General features: G+C 39.1%; 2 long non-coding RNA genes across 2 annotated transcripts; both read right to left on the bottom strand.

Moving 5' to 3' along the window:
• Nucleotides 1-4,120: 4,120 nt before the first annotated feature.
• Nucleotides 4,121-6,317, bottom strand: LOC103412386 (uncharacterized). Its single transcript, XR_011583848.1, has 5 exons — nt 6,193-6,317; nt 5,950-6,109; nt 5,776-5,844; nt 5,348-5,416; nt 4,121-4,362 (listed from the first exon to the last, which is right to left on the bottom strand). It is a non-coding gene; the product is annotated as an uncharacterized lncRNA (long non-coding RNA).
• Nucleotides 6,318-10,569: 4,252 nt separating this feature from the next.
• LOC139198388 (uncharacterized) lies at nt 10,570-12,724 on the bottom strand. The gene is made up of 5 exons (XR_011583846.1): nt 12,588-12,724; nt 12,345-12,504; nt 12,171-12,239; nt 11,743-11,811; nt 10,570-10,757 (listed from the first exon to the last, which is right to left on the bottom strand). It is a non-coding gene; the product is annotated as an uncharacterized lncRNA (long non-coding RNA).
• Nucleotides 12,725-13,873: the final 1,149 nt, after the last annotated feature.

Genomic DNA, 13,873 nt, shown 5'->3' on the forward strand with positions numbered 1-13,873 from the left:
AGAAATTACTACTCGCCTGTTGAAGATTTTAGAGACCCGATATAGTTCAACAGTTGCAATTCCTTTTGTATTACATCTTCATGCTTTGCTCGAATAATCTGGCTCATGAAGTCTACTTTTAAATGTGATTCAAAGTTATCTGAAATTTCTCCTACCACAAAAATTCATTCATTAATTTGATGCTGAAATATGATTGGCTTCCATCTTGGCACAAGCTACTTCTCAAGTTGCAAATGTTATTTTTGAGTTTGCACTGGAAATTCTTGTATTTCTTAGCTATCTAGTGAGCATTAGTGGGCAGATCCATATGTTGCATGACAATGTATCCAAAATTCAACTTGATTTGGTTCCCCTAATTCAAGAAATCATTTCTCACTGGCTTTTTATACATTTATTTGCCACCACGCCATCTGAATCAGTTGCAATCGAAGATTTCAGCTCACAGCTTCCTTTTTTGCAAATTGATAGGAACATGGGAAGAATTTCATGGACCGAGAAGATTGGGAAGTGTGAGTTCCCTCTAGCTTTTATATTCTTACTAAATATTGGAACTTCCTCCAGAGACCAAAGTCGCATTTCAATACTGGTCTTTGCTAGCTGGATCATTCATGGAACTCTAGGGAATCCTTTACCTACTGGGCAATAGATTTTGCTTTGATCCTGCAAAGGCATGGGCAGTATGATGCGCTTGAGGTTGTTTGTCTACCTCTACTTTTCCTTCTAGCCCTTACACTTTTGTTTCTTTGATAACACTTTTATCTAACTATGTACTTATCATTATTGTTCTTACTTGTCTAAACTCTGCATAACACCTACTCACTACTATTGTGGAGGGACATTTACTAAAGGGGAATCTGTCTCATACTGTCCAAGGTACAGAGGTAGGATGCTGCATAGTTCATCATCTATTAGGATGCTGCTTCATTGCTCAGGAACACCGTGGGTTGCATGGAGTGTTGAAAGAGAGGAAAGTCACTGCAGCTGTTCGTTGTTTCTTCAGAGCTTCATCTGGAAAAGGGTCATCCCAGGCTTTACTCAGTTTACCTCAGGAAGTGGGGCTGCCAAATCTTGGTTTCACAGGTATTGGATCAGCTTATGCTTGGAGGCTCCATTATTATCAGTGGGCTATGCAGACATTTGAGCAATACAATATTTGCAAAGGTGCTTGTGAGTTTGCTGCAGCGGCGCTTGAGCAAGTTGAGGAAGCTTTTAATGTACAAGATGAGCACCATGTCTGAGGCTCCGGCAATGAATCAATATCTACCATCAAAGGACGACTTTGGGCAAATGCCTTCGAGTTTACCTTAGATCGTAATCTCTATGATGAATGTATATTGTGCGGTTATTTCAAACCCAGATGAGGAGAGCAAGTACATCTGCTTGAGGCGTCTGATAAACGTTCTTTATGAACGTGGTGCCATAAATATATTTCAGATGCTTTGTGGTGGTCAGCTACCATTAATTGGTCTTACAGAGAAGGTCAAGCAAGCGCTTGCTAGAAAGGTAAGGTCTAGTTGTCGAGCCAAGTAGACACTGTATTTTAATGGAGGTTCTTGCATTTTCTTATGTCGTGATTATTTTTATCTGTGTTAATATGCAGGCAGATAGTTCAGATATTTTAAAGCCAAATCTATGTAAGTTGCTTTATGCGTTTGGAATGCATCGACATAACTGGAAAAGAGCAGTGAGCTACATGTATCTATTTTCCACTCGTTTAAGAACAAAAAAAAAACTCTGAAAGATTACCAGCACACATCAATGGTACTGAAGGAGATTCTGAACGGGCTCTCTGCTGCCATCAATGCACTTCATCTGATACATCCTGCCTGTGCTTGGATTGGTCCTCTATTCGAGAGAAGTTCTCTTCACAATGAGCTGTATCCGAGTAAAATAGCTAAATTTAAAATAGACAGACAAGCTTCCAGCGACGATGGTTATCCTCAAACACGGAAATCTTATATTGATATTGAGAAACTTGAGGACGAGTTTGTGCTTACTTCAGCAGAATATTTGCTTTCACCGGCACATGTCAAATCTACACCTAGTGGAACCCAGAAAGCACCACTAGAGGTTGTTGATCTCCTTATCCAGACAAATTTATATGATTTGGCATTTACAGTCCTTTTAAGATTCTTTAAAGGTTCACAGTTAAAGAGGGGATTGGAAAGAGCTTTCTTTGCCACGGCACTGAAATGTTGTTCAAATGGAGTTGATTCTTCACTGGTTGGGGACGGTCACAGAGCACCAAATGCTCCGAATGAATATGTTAATTATGGTCGATACAGAGAAGCTAGGAATCTTTTGCTCGAGTACAAGATCATTTGCAAAGATGAGACGGCATTTGCAGTTTGGTGTCCCTACACATCAGTTGAGCTTCTTTGGTGCCAACTTGAGGAATGTATCAGTTCAGGGCACATGATATATCGATGTAACATGCTAAAAAATCTGCTACATGGAGCGTTGCTGAGCCAAAGAAGACTCAGAAGACGAAATGGTAAAAAATGATGGCCTTCAGGGTTTTTTCCTTTTAAGTTTCATTGTAATCCTGTCTGTAGTATGATGATGCAGAGACTTTTTTGTTATGGAGTTCGTTAGGGAGCTAGTTGTTATTTTTGTTGAAAAGTTTGCTTTTGGTTCTTTTCCTTTTATCGTTTTCACGAAGGTTTTATTTACTTGAAGTGAATCATGGCCCCGACCTTTTTAATTTACTTGATTGCAAATATGATGCTTTTGAAGTTGACCATTTATTTGTGCTTATAATTTTTAATTTGTTTCTTCCTTTGTTATTCTTCTACATTATTTTAAAAATGAGTTTTAAGGAAACACTCTCGATACTATTTACTTTAACGAAAAACCACATTTTTACTCTAAAAAGTCACTCCTTGTACTATTCACTTACAACATCTTTTTGCCATTTTGATTAAAACTCAAAATTTTCAAGTTTTTTTCGTTAGTTTTCCTTATTTTAAATTCACAAAACATCATGCTCACAAAATAATAATTTTTTTTTCGTTCTCAGCATACTTACAAGAAATTTATAGAAGCACAAGGAATGCAACAAAAAATGAAGGAGCTACAGATTGATAAGATCCCTATGTAGAATTATCAAAATGACGGGCCGAAGGCCCACTTCCAACAACACTAATATTGTCCCCAACTTAGTAATTACTACATGCACAATCTGTCAGGTGTGAAGTTTTATTGCAAAAGTCCTCGGTGTTAGTTAGAGTGGGGTTAGACTATTTAAACTGTTAAATTCCTTTTTCTATGGCCAATGTGGGATTCAACACGTCCCCTCACGGAGCACCCAATTAGTGGATCACACATGGGAGATTCACATATCGACAACCACATAGAGCCAAGGGAACTCACCCTACACGCGGGGCCACAAGGCCCATCTTCATCACTTGGGGCCAAGGGGATCCACCCATCATGTGGCAGTACAATACGGGTCCGCCCTCTAGCTCTAGCTCTTTGGCTCTAATACGCACTCTAGCTCTGGGTCTCTGGCTTCGATACGCACTCTAGCTCTGATACCATGTAGAATTATCAGAGAGACGGGCCGAAGGCCCACTTCCAACAACACCAATATTGTCCCCAACTTGGTAATTACCACTTGCACAATCCGTCAGGTGTGGAGTTTTATCATAAAAAACCTCGATGTTAGTTACAGTGGGATTAGGATATTTAAACTACTAAAAAAAATTTCTACGATCGATGTGGGATTCAACACCCTTTAGACGTGCCGATAATTTTATACATTGTTGGTACAAATCCATCATGGTAAAAACTATTAAATTTGTTAAGAATGTTGTAGTAGAATTTAAACCTTCCAACAACTCTTCACTTCATATGAATTGGGAAAATGTCCAACGAATTAGGTTCAACACCATTTAATGGCATTTCCTATTTCATTTACAATTACTTATTTCAAATAAAAAAAATTTATGGGTGCAAGAAAAATCATTGTTTTAAAAATTTCCGCATAAGCGCTAGGCGCTAGTCACTGCTCCGATTAATGCCTAGGCGTTTGAGAATTAAGAAAGAGCGTCTAGACCTGGTAAGGCGCCCGCCTACCCCACCCAAACCCGCCTAGGTTGCAACTCACTTAGACAGAAAATAGATAACTTTCGTTTTGCATTTTATTTTTTTCGATAAATTGTAAGAGACTTGTTGACACACCCCGTCCCGAAGGAGGGCATGCTGGCCGTCACGTGAGAGTGACGTAACCATTTGCACAGTACGGAAGCTTTAAGATACAATTTATAAGTTGATACACCCGAAGGTGAGTCCTAATTTTGTCCAATCTGTCAGAACACCGTCAATTTCCTCGTAGTCACCACACCTTTATGATTCCTGAACCTGGAGGGGCGCAAAACCAAAATTGAGTGGGTCAGTAAAACAATTCTTTTCCAAATCCAAACATTTCTCAAAACGTTGTAACCCCTCTCCGTAAAACCTGTATACTTTCCCAGAAATATAAAATATAAATATACATATATATATTCTCAATACTTCAATTCATTAACTCAACATTTTCATCATAATTATGCCATGCCACATCATCTCAACATTTCTCATATTAATTATGCCATGCCACATCATCTCAACAGTAATAAGGTATGAATGCATCAACATAAATCATATCAGGTGCAATAAGATAATCAATCGGAGGCCCTCTATTAGCCCGGTTGAACCTAGAGCTCAAAATCTATCACTCTCACACTCTGCCGGAGTCACTCCGCGTGACCTGTACGGCCTTCTGCACACAAGTTACGCTCTAGTGCTTCTCATAAATCATCTGTGCACATAATCTAAGGTCACCCACCAGTCGGAATCTCACTAACACTCTCGCGACTGGCCTGTCGTACCCACTCCGCGTGGACTGTACGACTAGCATCTACTTGGATCCAAGACGAGCGTGCGATGCGGTGAATACTATAAGCACTAAACTATGGTGCAGGATTTGAGCTCAATATACATCAACATCATCATAACAGAAATAAATACTCACCTGTGCGTCCACCGCACCATTTCATACATATGCATCATAAGTCAATTCTTACCTGTGCGTCCACCGCACCAATTCATATATATGCATCATAAATCAATTCTTACCTGTGCGTCCACCGCACCAATTCATACATATGCATCATATATTAATTCATGCATGGCATTTCAACTCACATTTCTATATACTTTTCATATCAATTCTATGCATGGTATTTCACTTCCCGTTTTTCCACATAACTCATATGCATTTCATTTTAAACATATTTTCATTTCAATTCAATTTCTGGGAAACGTCAAGTATATATATATACGGAAAACAAAACTGCCCACTCACAGATTACATCGACGTGTCGAAGGTCCCTGAGCCTCCCTTAGCCATGCCCAACGTCCGTATAATCCTCGCCTATACGAGAAGTAACCAAATTGACGTTATTTAACGCATAATCCCACTCTTAGCTAATAACTCCTCATATATTGCTCAAATTGGGTATATGAATATACCACAGTGATCTACTCGACGTCACGGACGTCGACATATTTTTAAAATAATTTTTTACTGTAGCACGCGCCCCACGCGCCAAGACAAGCACGGCCCACGCGCCCCCACGCGCATCATCTTCTTCCTTGGGTCGCCGGACTGGTTTTTCCGGCGGCCGTTTTCTGGGCAGTTTTTCAAATTGCCATAACTTTGTCATTTCTCAACGAAATCAAGTGATTCAAAAACGAAAGTTGTAGCCCTTGAAGAGACAAAGAGAATGGTACCTTTCACAACACCTAGTTCGCCGTGGTTTGGCCGGAAACTGCCTCGAAAGCCTCGGAGGTCGCCGGAAACTGGGTATTTTTCAAATGAGTATAACTTCTTCAATACTCAACGAAATTGAGTGAAACAAAAAGGAAAGTTGTAGTACTTGACGAGACGAAGAGATTGATACCTACCTCAACTCCTAACTCGCTGGGGATTCGCCGGAAAGAGCCTCGAAAGCTCCGGCCAAACTTTGAACTTGTCGATCTCCGTGTTCTTACGTCCAAAAACTTCCAACGAAGCACTCCGAGCTTCCTTGGGACTTCCTTAAGCTCACTGTGAGCTTGGTTTGGCCTAAAACAAAGCCAATTTGAAGTTCGTGAACAGTGCAATATTACGGTGACACTGAAACTAGGGTTTTCCGAAGTGAAACTCACCTGAGTTTGGTATCCCCGAGCTCGTGAAGTCCTCAGGATCACGATGGTGGTCTTAAATGGAACGTTCGTACAAGATTGTGGTGGTTCTTGGTGGTTGCCGTGAGTTCGAGAGTAAGAGAGAGAGTGAGAGAGTTTTCTGAGATGAAAGAAGAAAAAGAGAGAGAAGGAAAGGTTACGGGTTTTAGGGAATGTTTTGAGGGTAGGAGGCCCTACCTAAGTCCAAACACAATTTAACACATACAAATATAAATCTAATTGTTAAATTTTCGCCCCTTAGTCCCGCTTAAGGGCATTTTGGTCTTTTCACGTCCTCGGAATTAAAATTCCGGGACGGGCTGTGACAATCTTCCCTCCTTATAGAATTTCGTCCCCGAAATTCCAGCAACCAACTAAATCAACCATACTCCAACAATAGCTTCGGTTAAAAATCTCTCATCCGATTCTTTTCCTCCCACATAATTTTCCACTGAATGATTTCCTTCACAAAGCTTTTACCACTTACTCTGTCTTAATTCTCAGGACCTTCTTTTTCCAATCCAAAGTCATCCTTGGTTCCTTATCAAGTCGAATCCAATTTAACTCTCAATAGTTGCATCAGGATCTCATGTGACGAATTTGTCACCTAGTGACAACGTATCGAACCCAAAATACATTAAGTACCTTAGCCAACTCTGAAGACATCACCACTTGTATGCAACTTCATCGATTCCTTTAGTGATCAAATCGATCTGATGTGTCTAAGACTTATCTTGTCTTCCTTTCCAAATCTTGCTATTTCTTTTCATGGTGAAATTTCCAAAAATATAAAATCATCTACGTTATACACTCGATTAGTGGTATATTCATCTGTTGATCTCTTTTGCCATTCCTGGTTTCTTCAGGTTAACTTAATCACCTGAATACTTTGAGGAGACTCATCCATAGTCTCAGGGTTTACAAAAACTCTTTCTTGATCGAATCTTTCTCTACCCAGAAATATTCCATTCACAAGTCAACAAAATACACACATGACACACTTCATGAACCTTATGGCTTCACTTCGGAAACTGCGCAACCAACATACTTAAGAAACTTAGCAGTTCCGTAAACCAATTCTTCTTTCTATAAAACAAATAAGTACCGTTACTCAACCCTGGAGTAAATGTACTAACTTGGTACATTGACCAACTATCGCTTCAAATTCAATCATAACCATCCTATGTACAAGGAAACTTGTACACATAATCCAAAGTAATATCTTTCCATTTCCACTGCGAAACAGAAAATAGTTATCTCAATCCAAAGGTTTATCTTTTTCTGCCTCAATCTGCTGACCAAATAAAACTGTCGAATGGTATGATAAATCTTATTACTTTTGGAATATTGCAGAAGTTGAACAGTGAACTTCGTCCAATATTTGCTTGCTTCAAATCCTCAACATTAGGCACATACTTTTTGTTTTCTTGTATCCACATACCATTTGATTCACGAATCATGTACTCATTCTTTTTCCCTTCTTTCTCTGCCTTGGTTAATTCTTAAATTTCCTCGTCAAACATTTAAATTTCGAGTACGACCTTACCAAACAGGCCTAACTTGAAAATTAACAAGTATAACTTCTTCTCGATCTTTCATTCTTAACTTTACTTTAATTGATTTTCAATCCACGAGAAGATAATCTTGGCAAGCGTGCCTGACATTAATCTTACTGCAATCTTTTCACCAAGTGTATCAGCTACAACAATTCACGATCACCCTGATCGTACAATCATATTCATTTAACAATACAATTCACTTTCGCTGCCTTATATCAAAATCTTTCCAAGTAATGAATATTGAAGACTTTTGGATTCGTAAAATCTTGCATTCTTACCAAATATAATGCCTTCATAACTTCACAGCAAGAATGGTAATCATGACTTCTAAGTCACCCGTAGGGTAATTCATCTCATGAGGTTCCATTTATCGTGAAATGTATGCAATCACCCTAACATTTGCATCAACATGCCTCCAATACCATTCAAGAAACATCACTAAAAATTTATGATTACCACTATTCTCTGGGATTACTAAAATACGTGCATGAGTGAGGAAATACTTCAGTTGTTGAATCCTTTACTCACAATTTCCTTCCCACTCATACATAACCTCCTTTCTCAACAGTCTCGTCAATGACAAAGCAATGACTAAAACTCTTTCACAACCATCCAAGATAGCCTGGTAAGTTAAGAAATTCCAAATCTCAATTACGACTCGTGGTTGTTCCAAATTCTCAATTTCTGCTATCTTTTAAGGATTCACTTGAATACCTTAAGAATATATAACAAATCTCAGAATGCCACCTGATTCATCTAACTTTAGCATTTGCTACTTAGCATACAACCAACGTTCTCTCAATCTTTGCTTCACCGACTTAATACGTTTACATGCTCTGCTCTGGCTCAGAATATGCCAGAATATCTTCAATAAGAATGATATCAATTTATCAAGGCATTATTGGAATACTTCATCCATCAACTCATAAAACAGCATGAGTATCCACATAGCATCACCAAACTTCATAAGGACCATAACAAGTCCAGAAAACCATCTTATGATCAACGTCACTTATAATATTCAATTGGTAGTAACCAGATCTCAATTCAATCTTTGAATCTTCGCAATTACTTCTGAGCTGGTTAAATAAACATCAGTACATCACCATGGATAACGGTTCTCAATCGTTACCCGACTCCATTGTCTATAATCAATGAACAGTCTTAAAATCCATTTTCTTCCTCACCAACGAACTGGGGCTCCCCCAAAGCGTTGTACTAGGTTGAATAAAACTTTTATCAACCAATTCTTTCAACTGAATTTCCAATTCCCTTAACTCATCATGAACCAATCTTTAACATAAATTTATACCTGGCAACAAATCAATAGTGAATCTCATATCTCTGCCTGAAGGCAATCCAGGTATACTTTCAGGGAAGACATCAAGAAAAGTCTAACCCTTTCGACATTATTCACACTACTCCAAACAACATCATTTAGCACCACATGAACTAAGTATGTTTGGGCAGCCTTTCAAAACAATATCTTTGCTTTCACAGCATAAATAATGGCTGAACTCATTTCACTTTGTATGCCCACCAAAGTAACCTCTAATTAATCAACTCGATGGAAAGTAACTGGTTTCCCGTAACATTCCATCTAGTCACAACTATAAACAATCAATCTAATGGAATAAAATTAACTGACCCAATACATACTTTATTATTACTGAACATTCTGAATAAGTACAATACTAACATAAAATAATCTACCGGGTTGCTTGCTTAACGAATCCACGAATGAGTTATTAATATTACGGTCTGCAGCCCGCAATACTGATAAATCATCGTTGTCTCGATAAGTAGGCAACCACTCTCAAAGATATAACATACATAATAAGAAATATATCAGCCGAAGTCAACTAGAATGATCAATACGGCTGATTCAACTCTTATCTCAATAATACGTCGGCCGGATCCACTCCGCGTGGTCGGTACGGCCGAACCTATAACTCACCAATTTCTCATGTGTCAGTCGAATCCATTTCTCATGGTCTGTACGGCTGAACATATAACTCATCAAATCTCTCTGTACTCACGGTCAATCCGACCAAACTACTAAGTCCATAACTCTGCTGAATCGACACTATGATATCATGGAAAATTGTTGAGTACAACTGATTCTAGGGACAATTCACAATTCTGCGTCCCCTCTGTCCACATAAACACATTCATTAATTTCACATTTCTCAAAGTGTTAATTTTGTACCTGCTGCACAAGGTACATTTCCTTTACTCGAGACACCTTGTCTCAAATATCTGGATGGAACGAGGCAAGTCTGAAAACTTTCTATAATATTCATTTATCGTCAACTTCCTTGATTCACATTTGTAAACTCTTGCTTACTACCATCGATAAATGCCGGAGGGATAAACTTTTCCTTAAACAAGTCCTTAAACAATTCTCAATCGACTGTTCCTCCGGTGACAACAAATCATACTCCTGTTTCCACCAGGATACAAATTCATACCCAAAACCAGGTAGTCGTCTCGACCCCTTGTCAGAAGGAAATTTCCTTTAACTTGCATAATCTGAAACATCTTTTCCAAATGGTTAAACCGTTACTTCGCTCCCTCAGGTTCATCATTCCATAAGGTGATTCAAATTCGACTCATAACCCGTCTTAAAATGTCCCTTTTTATAATAGACTGAATCACCATAATAATAGTTTCCCCTAAACCGCTATATTAGGGAGACTAAATTCCTCTAACTAAGTGGCTTACTACGAGGCGGTGTAGTTCTGACAGAATTCACTAGAACTTCTCAAGATGTCCAAGATTGCAACCATGCTCTGATACCAACTGACACACCCCGTCCCGAAGGAGGGCATGCTGGCCGTCACGTGAGAGTGACGTAACCATTTGCACAGTACGGAAGCTTTAAGATACAATTTATAAGTTGATACACCCGAAGGTGAGTCCTAATTTTGTCCAATCTGTCAGAACACCGTCAATTTCCTCGTAGTCACCACACCTTTATGATTCCTGAACCTGGAGGGGCGCAAAACCAAAATTGAGTGGGTCAGTAAAACAATTCTTTTCCAAATCCAAACATTTCTCAAAACGTTGTAACCCCTCTCCGTAAAACCTGTATACTTTCCCAGAAATATAAAATATAAATATACATATATATATTCTCAATACTTCAATTCATTAACTCAACATTTTCATCATAATTATGTCATGCCACATCATCTCAACATTTCTCATATTAACTATGCCATGCCACATCATCTCAACAGTAATAAGGTATGAATGCATCAACATAAATCATATCAGGTGCAATAAGATAATCAACCGGAGGCCCTCTATTAGCCCGGTTGAACCTAGAGCTCAAAATCTATCACTCTCACACTCTGCCGGAGTCACTCCGCGTGACCTGTACGGCCTTCTGCACACAAGTTACGCTCTAGTGCTTTTCATAAATCATCTGTGCACATAATCTAAGGTCACCCACCAGTCGGAATCTCACTAACACTCTCGCGACTGGCCTGTCGTACCCACTCCGCGTGGACTGTACGACTAGCATCTACTTGGATCCAAGACGAGCGTGCGATGCGGTGAATACTATAAGCACTAAACTATGGTGCAGGATTTGAGCTCAATATACATCAACATCATCATAACAGAAATAAATACTCACCTGTGCGTCCACCGCACCATTTCATACATATGCATCATAAATCAATTCTTACCTGTGCGTCCACCGCACCAATTCATATATATGCATCATAAATCAATTCTTACCTGTGCGTCCACCGCACCAATTCATACATATGCATCATATATTAATTCATGCATGGCATTTCAACTCACATTTCTATATACTTTTCATATCAATTCTATGCATGGTATTTCACTTCCCGTTTTTCCACATAACTCATATGCATTTCATTTTAAACATATTTTCATTTCAATTCAATTTCTGGGAAACGTCAAGTATATATATATACGGAAAACAAAACTGCCCACTCACAGATTACATCGACGTGTCGAAGGTCCCTGAGCCTCCCTTAGCCATGCCCAACGTCCGTATAATCCTCGCCTATACGAGAAGTAACCAAATTGACGTTATTTAACGCATAATCCCACTCTTAGCTAATAACTCCTCATATATTGCTCAAATTGGGTATATGAATATACCACAGTGATCTACTCGACGTCACGGACGTCGACATATTTTTAAAATAATTTTTTACTGTAGCACGCGCCCCACGCGCCAAGACAAGCACGGCCCACGCGCCCCCACGCGCATCATCTTCTTCCTTGGGTCGCCGGACTGGTTTTTCCGGCGGCCGTTTTCTGGGCAGTTTTTCAAATTTCCATAACTTTGTCATTTCTCAACGAAATCAAGTGATTCAAAAACGAAAGTTGTAGCCCTTGAAGAGACAAAGAGAATGGTACCTTTCACAACACCTAGTTCGCCGTGGTTTGGCCGGAAACTGCCTCGAAAGCCTCGGAGGTCGCCGGAAACTGGGTATTTTTCAAATGAGTATAACTTCTTCAATACTCAACGAAATTGAGTGAAACAAAAAGGAAAGTTGTAGTACTTGACGAGACGAAGAGATTGATACCTACCTCAACTCCTAACTCGCCGGGGATTCGCCGGAAAGAGCCTCGAAAGCTCCGGCCAAACTTTGAACTTGTCGATCTCCGTGTTCTTACGTCCAAAAACTTCCAACGAAGCACTCCGAGCTTCCTTGGGACTTCCTTAAGCTCACTGTGAGCTTGGTTTGGCCTATAACAAAGCCAATTTGAAGTTCGTGAACAGTGCAATATTACGGTGACACTGAAACTAGGGTTGTCCGAAGTGAAACTCACCTGAGTTTGGTATCCCCGAGCTCGTGAAGTCCTCAGGATCACGATGGTGGTCTTAAATGGAACGTTCGTACAAGATTGTGGTGGTTCTTGGTGGTTGCCGTGAGTTCGAGAGTAAGAGAGAGAGTGAGAGAGTTTTCTGAGATGAAAGAAGAAAAAGAGAGAGAAGGAAAGGTTACGGGTTTTAGGGAATGTTTTGAGGGTAGGAGGCCCTACCTAAGTCCAAACACAATTTAACACATACAAATATAAATCTAATTGTTAAATTTTCGCCCCTTGGTCCCGCTTAAGGGCATTTTGGTCTTTTCACGTCCTCGGAATTAAAATTCCGGGACGGACTGTGACACTTGTTGAATACTTAAATGAACACACATTATATGCTTGTTCTTCATGTTTTCATTATATTTTAATACTTCATAATATATAGGTCATTCTATTTCTTAGTGTATGATGAAATTATATATATTTAAGTATAAATAGACACTTATTTACACAAAATATGATATATTTACTTAAATCCACCTAGTACGCCTAATCCGCCTAGGCACCTGCCTAGTTTGTCTAGGCGCCCGCCTAACCGCCTAGGCGTTAGGCCCCAATCTACTGCCTGACTAGCGTCTAACTTCTTTTGGAACCTTGAGAAAAATATTAATAGTGACCAAACAACTTTTCTAAATACGATGACTAATCTCTTATTTCATGTGGAAATATACAACAAATTCAAATTGTATTCAAGTTTCAAATCTAAATAAAATTGCATTTTTTTGTCAATTTATAGGCATCACATCTGTCTAAAGTGAAAAGGTTAGAGTACAAGATTAATGTAACACTTCTTACTATTTAATTGTTAACTCAAACTTGACATGTTATAAATCTCACAGTATTCTTCAAGTAAGTGGAGTAAAAGTATTACTATGGGCAAATTGTCAAAATTAAAGGTATTTAGGCTAAACTTATGACACACCCCGACCTAAAATATCTATGTGTACACCCAAGTCGAGATGTGGTAGCTGACATATGAAAGGTGACGAAGCCATTAAGTGTAGTTGATGTGAAAAGTGCAAATAAATTTGAACTTGAACTAAATAAAGTAAGAGTGCACAACGTGAAGGGGTTGAAATCCATATTACACAACAATAATATTAGAGCATAGTGCAGTAAGGTAAAAGTCGTCGCACCCTGGAAAGGATGGTTAATAATACAAAAAAGTAAAGTAGCCTACTTTGATCGTAGCCCGGTCAACTAAATTCCAAAGTTTCCTCGACTCCCTAGTAGCTCAGTCTCTGGGT

Source organism: Malus domestica, chromosome 08 (genome assembly GCF_042453785.1).
Source record: "Malus domestica chromosome 08, GDT2T_hap1".
NCBI classification, from domain to species: Eukaryota; Viridiplantae; Streptophyta; class Magnoliopsida; order Rosales; family Rosaceae; genus Malus; species Malus domestica.